Genomic DNA, 24,125 nt, shown 5'->3' with positions numbered 1-24,125 from the left:
CAGCTGTCAACTTCAGATTGTCAAATTAACATTCAACACAGCTCCTTTTAAATTGCAACATTAAATTGCAAGTTGCTTCTTGTTTTTTCTTAAGACTATTTATAGCAGCTGATGTTGGGAAGTTATCTTCATTTGGGATAGGATGAAAGATCAGAATTTGTTTGGAAATTTTAAATTAGCTGTTTGTTTTCTAGCTGAGTAGCGGTTAGTCATTCTTACTGTCGAGGAGCAGCACAGACTGCCACTATCTGTTAAGCACGTGTGGAAATTGTACAGTGCACAAATGAGCAGCTTGGAAAATCAGAGAAACACTGTCAAATGGGAAAACCTTTGCACTTCCTTGAAGTTGAATTCAGCCAGTGTTTTGACTATTTGGCATCCGAAATGTACTTCGTTGTTTTTAATGTTGTGTAACTGCATTCAGAATCTTGGTTAATTGATAGTCTTGAGAGGAAGATATAATTTCATGAGCAAAGCGTAGATTCCCAAGATCATTATTTATGAGAGGTGACGATTCATGTGCAACTCATTTTTGTCTAATAAAACTCTTCTTGGGTTGTGCAAACTCTTTATCTTTGGTATGAAATGCTTGAGCACATCTCAAGCTTCAAGATCAAAAAGTACAAAGGATCATAGAGTTGGACCTCATTGATCCAGCCTGTGTAGGTTTGCATCAGTCCTTGCCTGCTGTTGCAGGTGGCTTGACTTTGAAGTGAGCTAATTAAATTGATGTTGTTTAGATGGACTGCTTTATGCAGGTCAGCAAGGCAGAGTTAAATGAGATTTGTGTACTGGAGTGGGTGCTCTTGTCGCTAAAAGTGAAAGGTAAACCTAATTTAATTGTTCTTCTATTGTCTCATCAGACATGGTTTGTTTGCAGTTTGACAAAACATTTTCATGACTTTCTTCACTCATATTAAGTTAGGTAATCTGGGCTCTTTATTTAACTTAAAGTGTAAATGGAGCAAAAAAATCTTATTCACTAGAAATGTTTTCCCTCAAACTGTATATATAAACTGAAATATGAATATATATTTGTGGATTCCATTTGTTTGTTTTTAAACAGAACTTTGAGGGGAAAACCCCAAAATTATTTACTATATTGATATAATAGGAATAAAGTGGGATATATATTTTTTATTTTCTCTAAATTCCCCCAGTGCATCCTATCATCCGTCTCTTTATTGGAATCTCTTTGAGGCAGGGATTTTTTTCGTATCTTTCTGTCTTGTAACAGACATTGTACTTTGGGATGTAAACAAAATTACAATTAAAGGAGAAAGTTATTTTGTAATTGTGGTAATGTAATGCCTGGAGAATGTAAAAGACTCATAAAATTATAATATTTAATGGCCCTTTTTGTGGCATTTATTCTAAAATAAGGAGATGAGTTGGTACCTGTTTGAATATAAATGCTAACTTGTATTAAAGTGGACTCAGTAAAGGAGATAACCTTGTTTTTTGTTAATAGTAAGGAATCCTGCCATATGGAATGTTACTTTCAAAATCTTAACTTACAGGAAAATAAACCACTTTTCCATGATTCTTTTTTCATTTCCTACAGTATCACTGGCGTGATCTGAATAATAGTACTGAGGTGATATTATTAATGTGGCTTTTTAAAATCAAACTAATTATATTTGCCTGAAAGAGCCACATTAGTGTGATTCTAGCTCCCTGGTGCCTTTTTGGAGCCCTGGAGACAGCCTAGTGAATAGGGCTGAAAATTCATTCTGTATTTGATTAAATGGAACAGACTCGTTGCTCCTTACCCCAGCAGGGGCTATGAGATCTCTTGATCCTCGAAGCGGCTCAGAGACCCTGGGAATTCCATTAGTGAGCACCTGAGGAATTTCTGCCCTGCAGTGCCTTTTTTTTTGGTGGTAGTGGGGGGAGAGAGCGAGTAGTATGGCAGTGTTGATGGTGGGCGGAGGAGGCGGCATTAGAAGAATTCATATGTTGGCAGATCTAAAATCAAGGCATGACTTAATAGCTTATCTTGTAAGAGAAAAGCCCAACCCAAAGGCATACTATTAGCCAAGACTTCTTATATTTAAAGTGGAACTGTGGTGTGTATTGGGCACTGAGATGAACTCGTCCACACAATTTATTGAATCCGTCTGACTCTTTAGTTCTCAAACTGTAGACACAAATTGGAGGAAAACAAATATAAAAACACACTTGCAAGCCTGGTGAGTTTCTCCAAACAGTTTACAGTATGTCAGCTGTTTTGCCTTGATGCTAATTGTTAATGATTTGGGGTTTTATTGCAGTTTTCCAAAGAAAGTAAATCCGTATGATTGACTTCTGTGATGACAAGTTAAAAGAAAACAATTAAAATAATTATATAGATATAGATATTTTTTGTCCCAGGTCATTGTAGATATAAAATTATAATGCTAGAAGAACCTGAACTCACTTTTAATACCCTCTTTATTGTCTTAAAACTTTAAAATCGATACCTCAGTATTATTTTTGCCTAATATGTTACTTTCTCTGAAGTTAGTCTGGAGGAAAAAAGTATAATTCTTAAAGAACCCTCTTCTGAACATTTTAAAACGACTTGAGATTTCAAATAACTTGTATTATTTTTCAGATTTTCTTGATGCAATTATGTGTATTTTTATTAAAATAAAATCTTAGTAACTGGTCTTGAATTTGAAATTAAAGTTGGTTAATTGGTTGTTTTAGTTTTCTTGTGAGTGAGGTTATATGGCTAATGACTTAATGGAAGAACTTTCAGCCAGCCTTGAGCTAATACAGGATGCTGTAGTATATTTGAGAGTTTATTTTTTTGTCATTTTGATTAAGAGTAGAAATCCGAATTTAAGTGCAGACTTACAGTGCTTCCTGTAATTATCTCACTAAGTACATTTACATTATCACTAAAGAAATTTGTAAAGAGTTGTTTTAACTTAACAAAAAAATTTATTGACATAAATTAAAACAAATACTTTTTTTTTCCATATTCTGTTACATTGTCTTAACTTGAAAGGATTGGGAAGTTGTTAAATCTGACCACATGTAGGACGCCTTGTATTTCAGTTACCTACTTGAATTGTTCTGTGCCAGCAATCATATAGCTACTTCATTACATTTTATATACTGGCAGGTTTCAGAGGAGCTGCTGTGTTAGTCTGTATCCGCAAAAAGAACAGGAGAACTTGTGGCCCTTGAGAGACTAACCCATTTATTTGAGCATAAGCTTTCGTGAGCTACAGCTCACTTCGTCGGATGCGTCTTATGCATCTTATATGAAAGCTTATGCTCAAATAAATGGGTTAGTCTCTAAGGTGCCCCAAGTCCTCCTTTTCATTTTACATAATGAAGTTCCTAGAAACTAGTTGTACAAGAGTATGCATTCAGTATGTTAGTCTTAAGGTGTCAGTTTGGTTAGAATTTTGACTAGGTGTCTAATTTTGTAAACGCACAATTCTGGTATGTATACAGGTTAAAGACTGCAAAACTCACTATTATATGTAAAGATTTTATTTGCTTTAAAGCCATCTGTAATTAGGATTACCTGGTAGCTAGATGCACTTTTTTTCCCCACATTTGGTGGTTTATTCACAGATGTTTTCATTTCATGATCTTGAACAAAATAGGTCATTCTGTGACATCTATACCTCTTAAAATAAAGTTGCACTTTGGAGAGCTTAGCTGACAGTTTGACAGAGTCATTTTGTGTGAAGTAAACTGAACAACAAAGTGGTGCCATGTTGTCTATTAAAAAAAGAGAAAAGTCTTTAGGAAGAGGGTGTGCTTTTGTATTAGACAACTTAGTTGCTGATGGCAACAATCCTTTTCTTAACATTGCTGTAGTATTCTAAAGATGTTCAGATCTTGAATATCATTATTTAAACATTTCATGGCATGAATTTATTTCAGGTTGCTAAACTTAATATTACATGTCATAACTGTGAAAAGGGTGTTTTTGTTGTACCAAGCTAAAATTGTGCTACAATTTGACTGCATATGTACTCTTCGGTAATCTAATGACTTAAAATCCAGTTTTAGTGGGTTTTTTAGTTATAAGAATTAGCTGTAGTTACCACCTGGACAGGTTCAAGACAAGAACACACCCACAAACTTTCACATCACTAGAAGTCTGCTTTTCCACATGGGAGAGGAAATGAAAAAGGAGATTGCCACCTGGTTGAGTCCATAGCATTTCAGTAACCCCCCCCCTTAAAATTGTGAAGTGACATAACTAACAGAAGTTTGTGTCATTAATGTTTAAAATTGTTTGTTTAGTAATTTAAAGCTGGAGTTGGAAGTGGCAATACCAAGATAAGGCTCATTGGCTTAAACAGCAGAGGAATAAAAATAAGAAATGGTAGAGTAAAATTGAAATGGGTTTTCAAAAGGGGAACAGTCTCAGAAAATAAGAAACTGTAGGTCTAGCTAAGATAAATACCGTTTTAGATATTTGGATTACCATATGATCTGAATTTTTATAAGCACATATTTAACCACTTATTTACTATTAAATGTGCCGGCACTAGAGGCAAAATACATGTTGTGCATTGTTGCTGAACCAGGTATTGAAATGCTGATGCTGGAATTTCCCGTGTTGGCGGGGGGGACGACAGCAGAACTCAGTTTTTTAACATCTTACAGATGCTGAAAAGTAACTAATAGTTTGCAGTTCTTACTTTTGTTTGGAGTTCCCCCTGGAAAGCAGGAAAATAAAACTTGCTTTCTCATATTTTTGATCTCATTTTGCAGACATTGGCTTTTTTGCCATTTCTCCTTTTATGTTTCTTGTAGAAGCTAAGATGCCTCGATTTTGTTTACTATTTTGTTTGCGTACCAGCAGTTTTGATGCTTATCATGCAGTTCTGGGAACAGTGTAATAGCTGCTGTGTACTCCCTCTGCTGGCCAGCTGTCAAGCTCTGCACAGTGCTGAATGAAGTATGATGGAGGATGCTATAGAAACAGTAGCTGCTGGTTTATATTTCTTTATACATTTTTGTCTAGGTCTGGTTATTAAAAAACAAACAAAACACCACTGGATTTTCTGGAATGAAAATGATTGTAAAGGTCTCATCTTGGGCCTAAACTGTTTGCCATTATCTCAAGGTTTGTTTTACAACAAGACATAATTGCCATACAAGTTCAAGTAATGTCATCGTCCAAAGATTTTAGCTGTTGAGCCTCAAAACACCCCTACACATGATGATCCCCATTTCACAGACAAGGAAAAAGGCAGGGCAAAAAGATTGTGATTCATCTGCATTAATGCAGCAAGAGTAGCAGGACTTGGAGTAGAACTCACCAAGTCTGGCTCTTAAACCCTGCTCTGTCTAGATACCTCTAACTATTAGACTAGAACTCCCTTGTCTAATATGATCATTTGTTCTACTAAGACCCATGAAATGACTGGAACAGCCACTTGAGAGTTTCTGAATTTTCTTTTGAATCTTTTCTGACCTGTAATATGGTTCTAGCAGTCCGTTTTTTAATGGTAGCATCTAAAAGTACGGAAAAAAGCTAACTGGGAAGTGTAGAGAATTAGTGTAATCCGTGAATAGAACTGTCCTCTCCTAAGGTAACAGCTGATGCAAGTAAAGTCTGTGAGTTCAAGAAAAGTCATGTGACCCTGGTTAAACTAATTGAAAATGAATTGTTAAAATCTCTTCTCTCATTGCTCAATTATATTTTTAGATCCTCTAAAGAGAACCAGTAGTTGTTAGTCTGTAGATATATTCACAGTCATATCAGCACTTGCTGCTTTTATACTCTCCAATGTTCCATTCTTTTTACTGGAAAGCTACTTTAAATGGCCAGTATGGAGAGCAACGAATCAAAACAGGCACTGACATTTCTAAATGATGAGTTTCTGGATATGATTGATTGATATATATATATATATATCAATCACACATACATAAATGTGTATATTCTTTCAGGCAAGTTCACTGGTTCTGACCGTGGTTTTCTGGCCTACACTGCTGCAAGACACATTTGTTGGTCCCAGATGCAAGCTCAGCATTTCCCACTGAAGAGCCCATCAGTTCTGTCTGCCTCCAAGTCATCAAGGAGCTACAGAAACTGGTTCTGAAGAGCACAGGACTTAATTTAAAAATAAAAATTGAAAAAGGCCTTTCAATTGATCTGTCTAAATTATTGGAGGATGCTCTCCAAAAAAAAATCCTATTTGAGACAAGGCAGGTTTTCTGCAGTGGGCTTCCCATCATGCATGGTTATACCCCATTTTGTTGTTATGGACCTAATGCCCAAGAAGCCCAGGAGGAAAACATGTTCCTATGCTATAACCAGCAGAGGGGGAACTATGCCTGTCCCATTACTAATAGCTGGGTTCCATAGTGGAGAATAAAACATCTGTTCAAGTGTGCACCCTCACCCTGGTCAATCAGTCAACAAAGGACAGGTGAGCAGCAGTCTGTCTCTCTTGAAAAGTGAAAACATGGCATCCAGCTGCCTGTAGGCAGGCTGAATGTAGCCCTAGCCAAAGCTCCCCAAATGGCTTGGCAGCTGCAGGAGTTATTCATCAAAGGCCATTTACATCCTCCTGAATTAGCCCAGACAACTAGAGCCTTTGCTGGCTCTTTCGATAGGAGATCTTGCAGACAAGTCTCAGACAGGGCCTCCAGCCTCCTCAGTCCCAGTTTAAGAAGGAGTAAGTCCCAAATTAAGGACCCATTCCTGTAATTGTAATGTGCTGCACAGAGTAACTGGGAGCCATCCAGAAGTTGGTGGATGGGTTTAGTCATCTTATGTCACAAATTTATGCACTTAGTCTTTAATCCAGATCGCAGTCTGTTCCACCATATGCATATCTGGGCTGAAAGGATGTTACCAGCAGCTCTCCTTGCACGACTTCACCCAGTAAAACAAAAGAGGGACAATGAGGTACAGGCAGCCCAAGCTTAGGGTATCCCTTACACTGAAAAGAAAGATCCTTCCTGAAGTCCCTGACCAGCAGACCCCGCTCCCTCAGAGGACAGATATCTCTTGGGATACTAAACCACCAGTCAACAAGGTGCAGTGAGTCATGACATCCTGCCAAAGAAACTTAAGAAGAAACTTCATTCTCCTCCTTTTGATTCCTAAGTCTTCCATTCTCACTCTTCTGACATGAGTGAGCCTGGATTTTTCAAATCTAAAGCTATTGGAATTAAGAGAAGTGGTAGTAATGTTTTTTTACCTTCTCTTGTTTATTAAGAGTTGATGGAAGAGGCCAAGTCAGGGGGTGAAAACAGATTGGAGTTCTACATTAGGACCCTCAGACATTCAACTTGCTGGAGATCTCTTCAAAGGGCAAGCTAATCCACTTCTTTCAATGAACTGTTTACCAAAGGCAAGTGGGTATAAGAGACTGAGAAATGAATATACATAAGTATTTAAAAAAAAATACTCCAGAAACTCAGTTCTCTGATACTCAGTGCTAGGACTGGCAGTGGGAAAAGTTTGCAATATTTCATCTGTATAGAGTCAGAGAAGCTGTAAGAGAGGAGGAACAGGACTCATGTCTATATGCTATGCTACTTTGGTTCCAGATAGGTCCAGAGGGTAACCAGAAGTTTCTTCAATTTTGAAAAGGTTTGGGTTCAACAGGGAGACCCTACAATCTACTGTGGTTACAACAGTGCCTGGCTGCACAAACTCATCATGCCTGTTCAACTTCTCCTATGGCACGTGACACAGCCAATACTGGTTCTGATCTTCTCTGTCTTTCAACAGCAGTAATGGTGTTCACAAAAACATTAGAAGTACTGGTAGTAAGCTTTAAGCCTTTAGGTAAAGAGGAATCCAAACACATCCATTTCTTGCCAACCTCCTAATCTGAATCCCAGCCTTCACAAATCAGAAACACATGACTGGAACACTAAATTTTCTATAGCAACATAGTTTATTAATCAAGAGAAGTCAAGATGATGTCCTCTCCAAAGTACCCAGTGAACTGCTAGAAAGTTCCCTCACGCAACAAACATTTGGCAGGAATAAAGGTAAAAGGAAGTGGAGTTCAGAGGGGCGTTGTACCTGAGAACTCAGTGCTATCACAGAGGAGGAGGAAGAAACACCACTAAAAATTAATCAAATGTGCGCAGATTTCGATGTCTGTCCTAATTTCTTGATTTTGTTAGGCTTTTTTGGCCCTCTGGGAATGGTTTGGATGAAAGGAAATGCAGAGAAAGGAGGGGACACGAAGACAGAAAAGGGAGAGGTACAGAGAGACGGGAGTATGAAGAAGGAAGAGAAACAGGGAGCAAAAATAGTAGTGGCCCTTAGGATGAGCAACTTTTCTATTAAACAGTGCTGAATGCACAACCTAGTACACAGATAATAAATACCATTCTGTGCTTAATCTTTGTGCAAGACTCCTGTTGACATCAGTAGGGTGTCACTGTAGATGGAGGGTAATATATAGTCCTAAATGTTACACTCTGGCTCACATTTTAAAATGGAAATAAGCTCATTCTCTGAAGAATCCAGCACCCCTGGCATAGATAAGGGTGAGAGAGGTCATCATCTCATTTTTAAACTCAATCTCTCTTCCTAGTCTAGACATAACCGGGGAGACTTTTTTTTTTCTTATAAGAGCAGAACAATAATTTTAGTGCAAAACCAATATCTAGGCAGACTGGCTGCCATGTTTTAGACCAGTGAAGTGGCATGTACACCTCTTAAGTAACAGAATGATGAGTGCAACTCATGGTAGAACGTTACCCTCCCCCCCCCTTACAAAGGAACATCGGGGCAAAGGTAGGAGATGTTCTCTCCCAACGATGCCCTGAACAGCTGTTACTACACATTTTCCACCATTACTGACGTTATCGTGGGCCATCCAAAAAATAGAGGGAAGACCCAGTTATTTTCATTGCTCCCTGATGACCAAGAAACTCGGAGTTCTCATTCTCTGATCTTCTAGCATTGCCAGGAAAAGACACATTCAAGTGGTCCAGAATAGCTTGTTTATATAATTGTTTTGTTTATTAAATTAAGTTAGTAAAATGCATTGTAACTAATGGTTAAATCTCAATCTGTGCACTTTTTAAAAGGAAGTCACTTACTGAAGGTGAATGGGCATGGTATAGACTTAGAAATATAGTATTTTTATTAATATCACTGAGCAATATATATAAATACTCTGCTTTTATATCTTTGTGGTAAGTTGTAGCTAAACAAGTGAATTTTTAATATGCTTTAAGAATATGCAATTTATTGTTTCTGGTAATGCCCTCCTACTGGCTCTCTTATTAGCATGTCCCCACATAAAGATCACAGAGCTGCCAGGGAAAGAAAACAGTGGCATTATCCATATGATGCTGTAATTGAACAGAATCGCTACTTGACTGGAATATTATCTGCTGCCACACCAGAGATGATGTTGACATGAGCAAGCCACATTATTACCAAAGTTTTGCTGTGACTATAGAATGATGCTGTAATGGAATAAGGCACTTTCTTGAAACAATCTTAGATTTCAGATCTTATATGTGTTTGCATCTGATCTTGAAGTTATCTATTCTGCTAGAAATGTCTGTTTTTTTTCTTTGCATATATGCTAATTTATTTTTATAGCATCTACAAGTGTATTGGGCATTTTAAAGTAGAAATAGGAAAGTGATCCCTGCACAGAAGAGCTTAAGGTCTTATTTTAGACATGGTTCAAGGGGTGTAGTTAGACTGAGTGTGGATGAGAGATAGCAATAAGATCATGTGACTGTTCATTTATGGTTTATGCACATCTTGATGTTTCAATTAAAAGTAATTTAGAAATTAACTCTTATGGGCATCACAGAAGGAGGGGTTTGAATGAAGAGAGGGAACTGTCTTGGTCAGTGGTTCTCAAAGCCGGTCTGCTGCTTGTTCAGGGAAAGCTCCTGACGGGCCGGACCGGTTTGTTTACCTGCCGTGTCCGCAGGTTCGACCGATCGCGGCTCCCACTGGCCACAGTTCGCCGCTCCAGGCCAGTGGGGCTGCGGGAAGGGCAGCCAGCATGTCCCTTGGCCCGCATCGCTTCCTGCAGCCCCCATTGGCCTGGAGCCGCTATCCGCTGAATCTGTGGATGCGGCAGGTAAACAAACCAGTCCGGCCCATCAGGGGCTTTCCCTGAACAAGCGGCAGACCGGCTTTGAGAACCACTGGTCTAGGTGGACTGGAACTGGAAGGGCATTCCAGATGTAGCAAGTTGTGGGAGAAGTGGTATGGTCAGATTTCCATTAATGTTGGAATTCAACAATACAAGGTTTTATTTATCATGTATCAGATTTTCCAGGAGACACCTTCATGGTTTCTTCTATGCCTTCCCTTTTACATAGAAGCACGTCCCCACACAAATCTACAAAGGTAGCTCATTGTTCTCCTTCGGATTCCTTCTTAGTCATCTTTGCCATGACACTTATACAAATCTTTACAAATGGTTGTGCAGCTGGTGTGCTGTGTGTCACTGCTATTTATCGTTCCAGTTGTAATATTGTTGCCTTCTGCTTCTCCTCCCCGGTCTCTGGTATCCACCTATTTCAGATCTTACATTTAGGTTGCAAGCCCTCTTCGGGGCATAACCATCTTTTGGTTATGTCGGTACAATGTTTAGCATAATGGATATAGGGCCTGTAGGTTTTACTGCAGTAAAATCAGTTGCATCCAGGCTGATATTGCTGCAATGGGGAGGCAATGCAACAAGAGACCTGGTACTACATATTGGCAGGAAAAGTTTTGTGTAGAGCCTTGAAAGTGAGCTTGAGAAGAATAAACTTTGTGCTGAAAAGAAGGAGACAAGACAGTGGGAGATTTTTAAAGGTGGGGTGGTCAGTAGGACCTATTAGATTAGGAAAATGGTTTTTACTCACTGGATTGCGGATGGACTAGAATAGCGATTTGGATACCAAGTAGGCCGGATCTGTCCATCCAGCCCCCTGATACTTAGATCCCTTCCACACAGTGACTGTTTGTTTGTCATCACAGCACATGTAGTGTTCTTCATCAATACGATGCAGAGTAGGATATATTCAGTTTCGAGCTGTAGCTCACGAAAGCTTATGCTCAAATAAATTGGTTAGTCTCTAAGGTGCCACAAGTACTCCTTTTCTTTTTGCGAATACAGACTAACACGGCTGCTACTCTGAGTTCTAACAATGGAATTAATATAGCTAATTTTACTGTCATATACTGAAGTTAACTGTTTGGGGCACTCTTAAAGCGGCGTGGTTTTTTGTGACATCCCTCAGTGCAACAAGGATGGGGACTCTTGATTTTCCAAACAAGGACTGCAGCATTTTACAATCCTAGGCCCTCAGCTGTGTGCCCAGTCGACTCAACACACTAAGCGTGTCTACACTTCAGCTAAAAACCCATAGGTGGCCCATGCCAAGAGGCTTGGGCAAAGGGGCTGTTTAATTGCGGCATAGATGCTTGGGCTGGAGCCGGGCTCTAGGACCCAGTGAGGTGAGAGGGTCCCCAATCATGAAAGTCTGCACCACAGTTAAACAGCCCCTTAGCGGGAACCCAAGTCAGCTGGCATGAGCCAGCCATGCGTGTCTAATTGCTGTGTAGAAATACCCCAACTTTGTTGTGATATGCTAGCTGGCAAGAACACATAAAGAGTACTGACTTCTCAATCCCCCTTGAAGAGCAGGGAGTTTTGTCAGTTTGAATTTCTCCAGGCTCATAAGAATCTGCGTTTTTAACTGAGCCACTTAGGTGAGCAGCTAAAATGTTAAGTGTTAATTACAAGTTTTGTTTTGGAGGATATTACCCTCTTTCCCTCAAGTGACAAATATGAGACCTTTTAAACACACAGTGCTCATTTCTGGGTGAGAAGGTCATATTTTGGTCCTATAGGGACAAAGTAGGTGAGGTAATATCTTTGATTGGACCATCGTCTGTTGGTGAGAGAGAGAAGCTTTTGAGCTTTCTTCAGGCCTGACAAAGAACTCTGTGTAAGATCAGAAGCTTATCTCTCTCACCAACAGAAGTTAGTCCAAAGATATTACCTTGCTCACCTTGTCTCTTTAATGTTCTGGAACCAGCATGGCTACAACAACCCTGTGTACGGTATTTTGGTCCTGTCAAATGTGTGTAATCCCTCAATTGTGTGTTTATGGAACTTTTTTTTTTAAATGGTACACAGCACTGCAGATTAAGTTTAATTACCTAATCACACCATTGTAGCCAAACTAAGATAAATTGCTTTTTTTCCTCTCCTGAAGATGCACATCTCAGAGGCTTCCGATACTCTTTCATTTTGCATAGGATAATATTGCTGTATGTTTACAATGTAAAATATAAGCCCAACTTCTCATAAGGTTTGTTAGAGGCTATTACTGCTATATGATTATTTTACTATTGCTGTAGCTTCAGGGAACCTGTTTCTCAATAACCTCTTCAAAATATCGTTATAGCACTTTAGATATTTGCTGCCAAAAAGTTCTAAAATGATAGTGTATCACAGCTTGATTAGGTCTGAGTTGCCTCTAATAAAATGCAAGCTAAGAGAGAGAGAAACAACAATCACCAAAACTTTCTTGGAACAAAAGATGTTTTCTGTTCTTGCTAGTAATCTGTGTTGCAGAATAAAATAGGAATGTATACTTTAAATCTTTGTAATGATGTATAAGGAGCCTGGTAATGAATGGAGTGAAACTCTAAAACTCACTATTAATATATTGCAGTTTTATGCTTAATTAAATCTTTCTAAATTTGGATTTACAAAGTGATGCAATCTGAGGCTAACATTGTGTTGCACTTTCTATTTGCTATACATTCAAAATTAATAAGAGAGGATTTTTGGGACCATCTGATGGTAGCGTTTACTTGACTCGGCTGTGTCTAGTGCCCAGAGTTAAGTGTCTTTGAACTTCTTTAGCATTATAAACCAGTGATATTCAGACCTCAGTGGTTCAGGAGCAAATTAGGGACCAGCATTACCCAAAAGAGCCACAGTAGTGTGAATTCATTCTCTCTCTCTCATCTCAAAACAAAATAATTGACCAAGTATTCTGCAATTGGTTAATAATATAGTAAAAGCATCCTGATTGGTGGTTAACTTAGATTGGTTAATAATTAAATCACACTGTTTTAATATCTTGCTTCAAAGAGCCGCAGGAGACACATTAAAGAGCCACTTTTGGCTCCCAAGCCACAGTCTGAGTATCACTGTTATAAAGACAAACTTGGATTGAAGGAGCTGAATCAATGAATTTTGCAAGTACTGGAAGGTTTTGATATTAACTTTCTAAATTCAGGACATCTGATTTGTAATTTTAAAAAAAGCGAACAGGTTTTGGATTTATTTTCTGTTCTTTGAAGTTACCTTGTATCCTATCTTGTACATTTATCATTACAGTTTAAGCTGGGTGTGTCAGAAGGAAATAGTGTGAAATAAGTTTATTTAATAAACATAAACAATGTATCTGCATTTGAAATTCCAAACTAAAAGTAATTTGTCATTGTTTATATTAAAAGCATACACAATAGTACAAAATCCTAAAATTGCTATGGAAACAACTCTAATAAGTGAAATAAGTTCAGCTTTTTGAAAGTTTTCAGGTTTATACTTTGCTTAAAAAGTCTGAGATAGGGAACTAATGTGTAAATGTACAATTTAGGGCCCCTACTACTCAACAAGATGGGTTGCAGAAAACTATAACAGGCAGAGTTCTTCTCCCAGACAGAGGTATTTTTACTCTAGAGTTCATTTTTACTCTAGAGATGTATACATTGCAGAAGGACAGGTTTCAGAGTAGCAGCTGTGGTAGTCTGTATTCGCAAAAAGAAAAGGAGTACTTGTGGCACCTTAGAGACTAACAAATTTATTTGAGCATAAGCTTTCGTGAGCTACGGCTCACTTCGTCGGATCCGAAAGCTTATGCTCAAATAAATTTGTTAGTCTCTAAGGTGCCACAAGTACTCCTTTTCACATTGCAGAAAGCAAATATTGCTTATCTGGGTTTGGGGAAGTGTTCAATTAGGGTGGACAACACTAATATCAGGTCAGGCACCTCTGTGTGACTGACTGAGCCTTGTCTGTAAGCTTTCTTTAAAAGTGAAAATAAACACTAACAAAAGTGAACATTCACTGTCTTTGATTGGCAAGTTTAAACACAGACCAGAATAGTGATGCTACTTGATCTTGTTATTCACAGTAGCTGATTGATATGCATGTAGGATGGAATTCACCCCCAGTAGAGGGCCTGTGTAAGGCCCTCTGTGCCATTTGAGCCCTGTATTAAATGATTAAGTGGAGCTTAAATGATGTGAAGGGTCTTTGGACCCTTTACCCTATTGTGTGATCATGTTCTGACAATATTTAAAGAGCTCTCTTGCAACAAAATGTAACCTTCAACTGAGGACTCTTTTAACACATTTCAATGGTTTGTGTAAGCATTTCTAAAGCACATAGCATTGTAGGAGAAGACCTGTGCATAAATCATAGAAACAGTGAGAAGTGTGTGGAGGGACAGTTAATATATCTTGCTCTTGATTTCATTCTGCCTTTAGTATGTTACTAAATTTTCTTCTGCTCTGGTACTTCGGGCAACGCAGTGGCAAATAAGTAAGTGTGTAGTGCAACCTGAAGTTGGTGCAGATGAGATTTATCCCAGTCTGCTTTGGGAAAGGGTCTTTCAGCCCCATGGGCCTGCTGTTCTTGTTTTGGTTCTCTCTAGTTCTATACCTGGACTCTGTTAAACATTGTCCATGTCTGTATGGATAAAAGAGGTGCACTTTTCAATCAGGTAGCTTGGTCATGTTGTGGTTGTGTTTGAACTTGTTTTGTAGGTCGTGACAAGTTTCATGGCTCATGTGAGTCATGCAAGGAAATTTAGTCTGAGAGATAGTGCATCTATTCTATTGAGGGCTTTACGGATCAGTTCTGCACTCTTGGCTGGGTGGCTGTTATGAATTACCTTTATTTTTCTTATGACTCTTATCTAGGCCCTAGTAGAGTGAGTTTAATATTTCTGTCACACTCAGGATTGGGGCCCATTGAATTAGGTGTTGTACAAGGAAATAGTCCCTTCACCAAAATGCTTAGAATCTGATTTTGAAACCAGGCACAGGAGGGAATGGGAAGAATGAGAGTAACGAGAACAAAATCACAGTTACCTGTTGTACAGCTTGATGGTAATCATTGGAACGTTATAAAAGTCAGTAAAATCTGCTGTTCCCAACTGCCACTCCTCCTGGCCATCATTGGTTAGCTGACTTCTTGCCAATATGACAGCAGAAGTAGGTCTTGAGGATGGATTTGCAGAAGGACAATATATTGGTCTTACAGATTACAATAGATGAGCAAGGAGACCAGCGTGTGGACTGCTGTGACCAGGTGATTGTCTGAGAGGGCAGACAATGGAAGATGGCACTTTTGGTGACCAGTGCTATTAAGTTTTCTAGGACCAGAAAGAGCCCAGCAAAATCTCTAACTACGTGCTATCTTAACTGCCTTTGGGATTTAATCTTAGTTTTCTAAGTGTTCATCTTTAATAATTTTCTAGTTAATGCATTACAAAGAGAACATATGCTTTTGTACAAAGGTATGGCTCCATCTGGAACATGGTGTTCAGTTTTGGTTGCCTCATCTAGAATTAGGTTGAAAATGTTAAAGGCACACCAAGACCCAGTGCATGTGCCAAGAAATTAAAAAAAGGAAGATTGTTTAGCCCGCTAAGGAGAGTTGATTGACGTGTTCAGAATTATGAAGGGAGTCGTCAAAACTGATCAGATGTTCCTTTTTTGATATAGCATTTAGTCAGCTTGTGGAATCCACTGCTATTGTATGTAAACTGAAATCCTATATAGACTACAGCACACAAGCTTTGCTCTCTGGTTCAAGGGAGCCTCCCATACCCTGCAGCCATGAGTTTACATGTTCCTAATTGCCCACGATGTAAGACAGCAATAGATTGGGTTGCTGTAAATTCTGGCTGCAGGTATAGATTTAATAGACTAGTTGTACTTCCCTTTAAGGGATCACAGGTAGAATGGATCACTACAAGTTGCAACAGAATGAATCAGACTTGATGATAAACTGGTTTAAAACACCTTTTGCCTACATTTTACAGAACTGCAGGAGTTGTTGGAGGATGCCAGTGGAAGTGTGGGATTACTTTCTGAAGTCTTTGCGAATTAACTGAATTTCTTTCTTTAATAGCTCTTTTGTAGCGGGTTCAGCCACAGAGGGGTGTATTTTTTTCATTAAATTCAAACTTGAGGTAGATGGCTTCCAAGTGCAGAAAGTGAAACTGGTGGAGCCAGATCCTCAGCTAATATAAGTTAGCATAGTTCCATTAGCTGAGGGTCTATTCTTAACATTTTTCCTGATACTTACAGCAAACCGATCATTCAAATCTTTTTCCTTACTTCGTTAGTCCAGGTAAGTGATCTGCCAAGTTATAAACAAGTGTGAACCATCTTGGTGTGTTAAATAGGTACGTTGCATTGAAAACACTATACTTACAGGTAGGTTTGAAAAGTTTACCATACAGTGTGTGTATTTAGTCTGCATAGTTAAGTTTGTGTGTGTTAGCTACTTTGGAGTATCTAGCTGAGCTGTGAAAATAAGTATTATTGCTCTTGTCTGGATCTTCTTGTGTCAATTGAGAACTTTGTGTGTTACTAGCATGAAATTAAACTAAGTTCACCTCAAAATTGCAATAGTTTGGGGTGCTTGGGAGACTATGTATTATTAAATACGTCCTCATAAATGTACGATGCTTTGCAGATGGATATGACTCCAGCTCCAAAGAGGTGCCAATGTAAGGGTCTGGTCAGTAGCCCAAGAATGGGAAGGGGAGGAGATTGCTGATGTGGAAACGAAAGCATTCCTAGAAATAATATTTGAAGGAGTGATTAAGAGAAGGGGTGGCAGGCAAGAAGTCTGCCCCAAGCCTAGGGCCAGCATTATAGGTACAAAAGCAAGAATGGAGAACCCTTAAGGTTATATTAACGGACAGGCACGTGAGATCAACATTATGCAAGAGTCTGAAGAAGGGAAAGCAAAGAGCTAGAACTTTGAATTTACTCACTCTACAATTATTCTGATGGAGCCATTAGTCTGTAGTCTGCTTAGTCTGATGGCTTCATCAGAACCATTGTGGTCTGAATAAGTCATTTTTTTTGCACATTTCTGTTTTATAAACCACATTTAAATAAATAGGCTTAGTTCAGGGATTTAAGAAATACTTGCGACCCAGAAATACTGTACGTTAACACTAGTGGTTAATCCCCAACTTTCTCTTGAGGCTGGAAAGTTGGGAAATCTGAGATCAGTTCATGATGCTGTGAACCACATATGCTGCTTTAGCAGGGCACAAGGGGACTTGGTGTCACAGTTGCAATCAAAACTAGCCTAAGTTGTGCATATTGCATGTTACTTATGAAAAATCCTGTGGTGCTCTTGTAATTTCTTGGATTTTATACTTTCCATATATAATGCTGATATTCTAGAGTAGCTACTTGAATGTAGAAATCTAGTGTGAATGCTTCTAGGCAGGAGGGCATATGCATGGGTCAGTAGAGGAATATATTCTTTCAGTTACAGGCTCAGAGATAACTTATCTAACTTTGGATAATGTAGAATTCTTCAGAGTGGTAAGATTAATATGTTAGTAAGAGTCCAGAGGAAATTCCAGCAGCGTGGGTCTCACAACTTAATTCTGCCTGTTATGTGAGTGAATGGCAGTTGCGTCTTTGATTACCCAACATGTAATACTGCACAGATGCATCTGAAATACAAAAATCTGTGGTCTCCTTAATGTGTTACATTTCGGTGTTGTTCTGCTCTGTGGCGTTTACTGAGTGATAGAAAGGCCTCTCTAGGTGTAAGCTCAGACCTTGCCCCATTGTAACGTCATTAAGTTTGACTGAACTATGAGCCCATGTTGGTGTGTGTTCACATCAGGAAGAAGGAAAGCAATATCCTGCACATGCACAGACTGTTAAATGTTCATAACTCTGTTTCAGAACCAGTTTCTTCAGACAAGGCCAAGCATGCATTTTTCAATCAAGACCATATGTGTGCCAAATTTGAAGTTGAAACAAAGATGTTTTTGAGTTATCAGAGTGCAAAATAAACATCTGAATAACTTTAACAGCTGAAAAAATCCTGCTGCCCTCCAACGGTATAACTCAAACAGATGAATGGCTTTGATTCAGACTTTATAACCGAACTCACCTATGAGCTGACACTCAGCGTGAGAAGCTTCATGCCTAAATGTGAAATTTAAGGGATGTCTGATAAGCAATTGGAAACGAGTGTCCTGGGGAAAGATACGGTCTCAGGGAACCAGGCCCCAAAACATCATTAATTTCATCAGACAAAAGAGCACCTCTTTGTAACTCTAGATTTCTTGACATTGATTAAATGCTCATACAACATTGTACGGTATAAGAAAATTGCCCAGTCAGTTTTTGCCTCATAACAAATTCTGTCCATAAACATTAATACAATAAACCGACTAAACAGATGACTCTTGCAGTGTGCTCTGAAGGCCAAGAGATTCAGGCTCTATTGGAGTAAGTTGAGGAGCGAATTCTGAAGTTGAGCAGCCCTTTGGAAGCTCTCTCCGGCTTAAACCAAGTTTAAGTGCTGCCATGGTCAGCAATGGTATGGGGTTTCTCATGTTACGTAGCTCTTCTTTGGTCAAAAACACCACCTTAAGTTCTAATCAAGCCAACTGGTAGCCAATGCTGACAGTATGCAACTTCACAGTCACATTTTGTGCCAACTTCAGTTTCTAGTGGTTTCATGTCTAGCCCCATGTAGAGTTTAAGTAATCCGAGTCTAACGTGACAAGCGGTGAGTCAGTGTGGCATAGTCTGAATTGGATAAAAAAGGCTGCATCCTTTTCATGAGAGGTGAAGATAATCCACAAAGTTTTTTGTAACATAACAAATACAAATTTAGGTGGGGTGGGAGTTTATCCACTGGTAAAAGCATAAGAAAGTGTGGTGGAGGATATTTATTTTCTCTTTACTAATCTTAGAGTAGCAGAGAGTCTCATATTCCAGGGTGCAATCAATACATGATGTGACAGTTGTGTATTCTAAATGTCAAGTGCTATTTCTGTTTCTAAATTGTTAGTTTGAGTATTCATCCCTTTCCACCTCCTTAGCACCATTGTAAAAGTTATCCTCTGCTTATAATTGCAAAAATTAAATCCTGCATCCTCTTGTCAAATGGAAATTGAATGAAGGAACAACTTGCTGCCATCTGTGGTTTTACTAAAGAAACGTTAGCTTTAATCAAATGTTCTCTGGGCAAATGCCATTCCCTGCAGAATCAAGCTCAAGTACCACCCCCCCACTGCTGTGGTAGCCTCTTCCACTTCCTCTTGTTAGAGTAGCTGTGTTTGGGGGATACAGGGGCCCCCGGAAGAGGGTTCTGGTTTTAGACACTCTCCTGCCATCCCAGCAGAGTCCTCTGTGTATGAGTTAGTATAAGCTGATTTTGGTGGGAGTATTGTCCATTATTAACTTATTGTGGTGGGGTATTGGCCTATAGTTGATTTTGATGAGTGTGACAGGGCAACATAAATTGATATATTTGTTGTTGGTGGCAGCATTGGTGGGGGGTGGGAGGGGGATGCATAGTTCAGCCAGAAGTAGACAAGTCTTTGGACCCAAGCACTGGTCCACAAACAGCACCACCTGTCAGAAGGCAGTATGCTTGGGGATGAGAGGGGATGGGAAAGAGAAAGGAGGTGTGCCTTGTGGCCTGTTGCATTTCATCCCGTTGAGTAGACTATCCTTATGCTTCCAGATGTTCAGTAATGACTTTTGTAAACAAAGAAATGTAAAAGTCTTTGTCATTTGGATTTTTCAAATCTTTCATATGGAAATGAAACTTTTTTTTTTTTTTTTAACATCTACACCTTAATCTTCAATAGAGAGGACTTTCACTGGACAGCTAGATTAATAACAAAACTGTGAGGGAACTTTTAAATTTTAATAGAAGCTTTCTTCATTACAGCTTCACTTTCTAGGAAATGCATTAATTTGGTTTCTCATTAGTTCCCACAAAAATTATCAGAGTCTCAGAGATTCAACATTATCATTTCTCAGAGCAGGACTAAATGGGAGTTGTTGTTTTTTTCAAAAGATATGCTGTAGTTCAAAAGGAGTTATTTAGGGGAATTCTCTGGTCTGTGTTACACAGGAAGTTAGACTAGATGATCACTATGGTCTCTTCTGGTTTTGGAATCTGAGTCTAGGAGTTGTTTAGTTAGGGTTACAGCTTTAGTAACAAATATGATGGGCTTTATTGACAAATATGACAAGCACAAGATGATCTATTTGAAGGTGTGGCCAAAGAAGAACATTACTTTTTGTATTACATTACGGCCTAGAGGCCACAACAGAGATCAGGGGACCATTTTGCTAGTGACTGTACAAGCATAGTGGGAGGTAGTCCTGCCCCAAAGGGCAGGGGAAAGTAACATGCAAATATTGCGAACTATGTGCTGGTTTGCAAATGTCCTGTTCCACAACTTTTTGTGGGTTTTTTAGGGTGGGAGGGAGGTTTTGTAAGGAGGGGATATTTAAGGGAAGAAGGTAAAGATTATAGGGGAGGGAGAAGAGATGTAGGGAAGAAGCCAAAAATCGTGACCTGAAGTATTCTTGAGGAAATAAAAATTGTTCTCAGTTTATTGCAGACGCTTTATTATTTAATCTGAAATAGAGTATAAACATCAGCCCATAGCATGTATGTGAATTCACTAGAAGAGGTGAGAGAGAACTGAATTGGCATTTATGCCATTGATTTTTTTGAAGCTGCCGTCAGTAAACATTCTAACTTAATGTTCGCAGTTTAAAGTCCGAAACGCAGTCCTTAGAATTGATATACTGATTACTAGATGGAAATGGTAGAATTATCAATGATACAAAAAAGACAGAAGTGTTCAATAAATATTTCTGTTTGGGGGGGGAAAAACATGATGTAGTAATATATAACACTCTTTCCATTCCACTAACCTCTCTAGAGGATGTTAAACAGCAGATATTTTTAAATCAGCCGGTCCAGATAACTTGCATCCAAGAGTTTTAAAAGAGCTGGCGGAGGAGGTTGCTGGACCAATAATATTGCTTTTCAGTATGAGTTGAACATTGGGGAAGCTCCAGAAGACTGGAAGAAAGCTGATGATGTGACAATATTTAAAAAGAGTAAATGGGGTGTGTGGGGTAAACCGGGGCTCCAGGGGAGCCAACTGAGGTCACTCAATTAGGGTGAACTGCAAAGAATGGGGCAGACAATCTGCAAAACTGGTAGATATTGTAATACTTAGATTTATCAAACCAGCATAAAACAGCTTCTATAATACCTTACTGGTTACCCAGAAACCAACAACACAGTTCCTTAAAGCAACCCAGCCTTCGGCCTCCACCCAGATACTCAAGTTAAATATGATGAGGATTACTGAAAATCTTATTCATCATATAAAAAAGTTATAACAGTCCCAAAGGATTGGACATATTACCTCCCAGGTTAATGAATATTCCAGATCTTACCCAAATACATGCTTACAGCCAATCCTTATTAACTAAACTAAAAATTTATTTAAAAAGAAAAGAAAGAATTGGTTAAAAGATCAGTATACATACAGACATGAGTATAATTATCGAGATTCAGATTCATAGCAGAGATGGTGAGCTTTGTAGTTGCAAAGAGTTCTTTCAGAATTAGTTTATAGGTTATAGTCCAATGTTTATATTTGGGGTGATTCCAGATTGGGACTGGAGATCTCTGCCTTTTGGCTTAAGCTTCCCCTGCATGAAGCATCAAGCAGATCTGAGATAAAAAGGATCAGGACCCACGGGTCTTTTAAACAGTACCAGGCCTTCTTTGACAGGTCGGAGTCCTTAGGGGAACAATAGGCAATCAGGGTGACTTTGAAGTAGGTCTGTTTCCTAAGCATTGCTGGTAATTAGCTGCACAAATTAACATAGGGCAATTTACCCATTAGGCAGTCTATCACAAACTTTAAAGAGATACATAGACAATGACATTATTTCACCCAAGATTCATCTATCTGTTAATATTCCCTTTTGACCTTTGAATCAACAGCTATAGTGACAGACAGGAACTGTCTGTTTGTATAGCTAACATTTAACAAGATATGAGTACACACTATAGGTTTGCATTTTGAAGTTCTAGCCTATCTACCATTGAATGATCCTAATTACCATTATATACTTTTCTAACATGTCTCTAATGGTTGACTCTGGTCATTTATCCTGCAGGATGCTTAACCCCTTTTGGCCATGCATCACACTTTGTATAAGATTTGTTGCAATTATAGAACAGTGGTAGCAACAATGATTTTGCATCGTCATACTCTAATCAGATAACGTCACAGGGTGACCTGGGTAATTATAGACCTGTCACTCTGACATCAATTTCAGGCAAGATAATGGAGCAGTTCCTGTGGGATTGCTCAATAAAGAATTAAAGGAGGGTAATATAATTAATGCAAATAAAATATGTTTTTGGAAAACAGGTGTCAAACTAACCTGATATTTTTTTTTAAATGAGATTAAATTTGGTTGATAAAGGTACTAGATATGAAAGGTTGTAATATGCATCCAGTGAAGTGGGCTGTAGCCCACGAAAGCTTATGCTCTAATAAATTTGTTGGTCTCTAAGGTGCCACAAGTACTCCTGTTCTTTTTGCAGATACAGACGAACGCAGCTGCTACTCTGAAAGATAATAGTGTTGATGTAATATACTTAAACTTCTGTAAGGCATTTGACTTGGTACCCGCATGACATTTTGATTAGAAAACTAAAGAGAGATAAACTTAACATGGCACACATCAAGTGGATTAAAAGCTGGCTAACAGATAGGTCTCCAAATGTAACTGTCAAGAGTCGTTCATCTCACATATATAACTTATTTGGCTTTCTCAACTTCATCTACCATGTGCAGTCATTATATCTACTCTTTTGTCCCGAGCAAATATACGATTGTAACCAATTTGTATATATCTATATCTGTCTATATAAATGAACCAATACAAACACCGGAGAGTTTTGTTCTACACAAAAATTGCTACCAAATTTAGAACAATCACTAGCAACATGTTGCCCGTTCACAAGAATCTTCCTAAACTTTCCAGAAAAATGTATCTGGCTGCCACCATTTGCAAACTGACGTTATCCCTCACTTATACACACCGATACAAAACCATGTGCAGACCTACATACGATGTTTATGAAAGTCAGATCATCCCTATATTAATAATGAAAACACAAACCTAATAAAAAAAACCTGGTTTGAGTTATGGCTCAGTATTTTTTTGGATAAGGGAATAGTTGGGGGGAAGAGAATTAGTTAAGGTCAAGAAGGAGAACTTGGGATGTCTTAGGGATTTAATGCCTTAACTGCTTGCTGCTTTTATTCCCCCCCCCCCTTTTTTTGTTTTGTTTAGAAAAGTGTTGGAATATATATATTAGTTTCAGATATGAACACATTCTTTCAGAATGAAATGACTTATAAATTGAAATAATTTTTCACTTATCTGTGTTATAGTGAGGTTGTCTACCAGGCAAGATTACTGAAAAAACTATTTTCAGTTGATTCTCAGGTCTGTTTACTGCTTTCATTCTTGGTTGGGAGGGTTACATGTGATCTTTCATAAAGCCACCCTTGAAAATCTAACTAGAACAAATGTTGGATCTGCAAGACTGTTGGGCTGAGTTTGACTTCCAAAACAAACAAAAATACACACACACGGACAAAATAAAAACCCAGACCCTTGACGTGGTTTTATTATGCGTAATCTCAAAATCCTGTTTTTCAGAACTGCATAATTCTAATACAAATGTTTATATTTCTTTAAAACACATACACAAAGCCCTCGCTCCACATGTATGTAGATGCATGATTTCTCACCTACTCCGTCTGGTTTCTTGTAATCTAACCTCACACAGAAATGGTAGTTGTGGTGCCTGTTTTGAAGGGAGTAGAACAGGAGCCCTTTAATTTTTTATGCAAGTTGTGACTACAGCAAAACTTCTCCTTTGAGCTCAAGCCCCTCTTCTGAGTGTAATTAGGAACACATTGATTCTTATTGCAGCTGGCAGCCACACTATTGCCTTTTTCTGCTTGTGACCCCCATGGTCCTGATGACCTTTCCTGGGGTTAGTCGTGGGCCCTTT

At 38.7% G+C, this 24,125-nt stretch overlaps 1 protein-coding gene across 2 annotated transcripts in view; it reads left to right on the top strand.

The window, feature by feature from the left end:
• CDON (cell adhesion associated, oncogene regulated) overlaps positions 1-24,125 on the top strand; it is a 97,928-nt gene that overhangs the window by 1,812 nt on the left and 71,991 nt on the right. The window contains exon 1 of one of the 2 annotated variants that reach the window (XM_084611950.1): positions 2,072-2,192. The exons of the other annotated variant lie outside the window; for it this stretch is intronic. The gene's annotated coding sequence lies outside the window, so the exon portion shown is untranslated. Of the gene's footprint in view, positions 1-2,071; positions 2,193-24,125 lie in introns of those variants that run through there. 2 annotated transcript variants of the gene reach the window in all.

Source organism: Lepidochelys olivacea, assembly GCF_965140295.1.
Source record: "Lepidochelys olivacea isolate rLepOli2 genome assembly, chromosome: 22".
In the NCBI taxonomy this organism is placed as follows: Eukaryota; Metazoa; Chordata; order Testudines; family Cheloniidae; genus Lepidochelys; species Lepidochelys olivacea.
The sequence above is the reverse complement of the archived record's forward strand: the minus strand, read 5'-3'. Positions and strand labels throughout refer to the sequence as shown.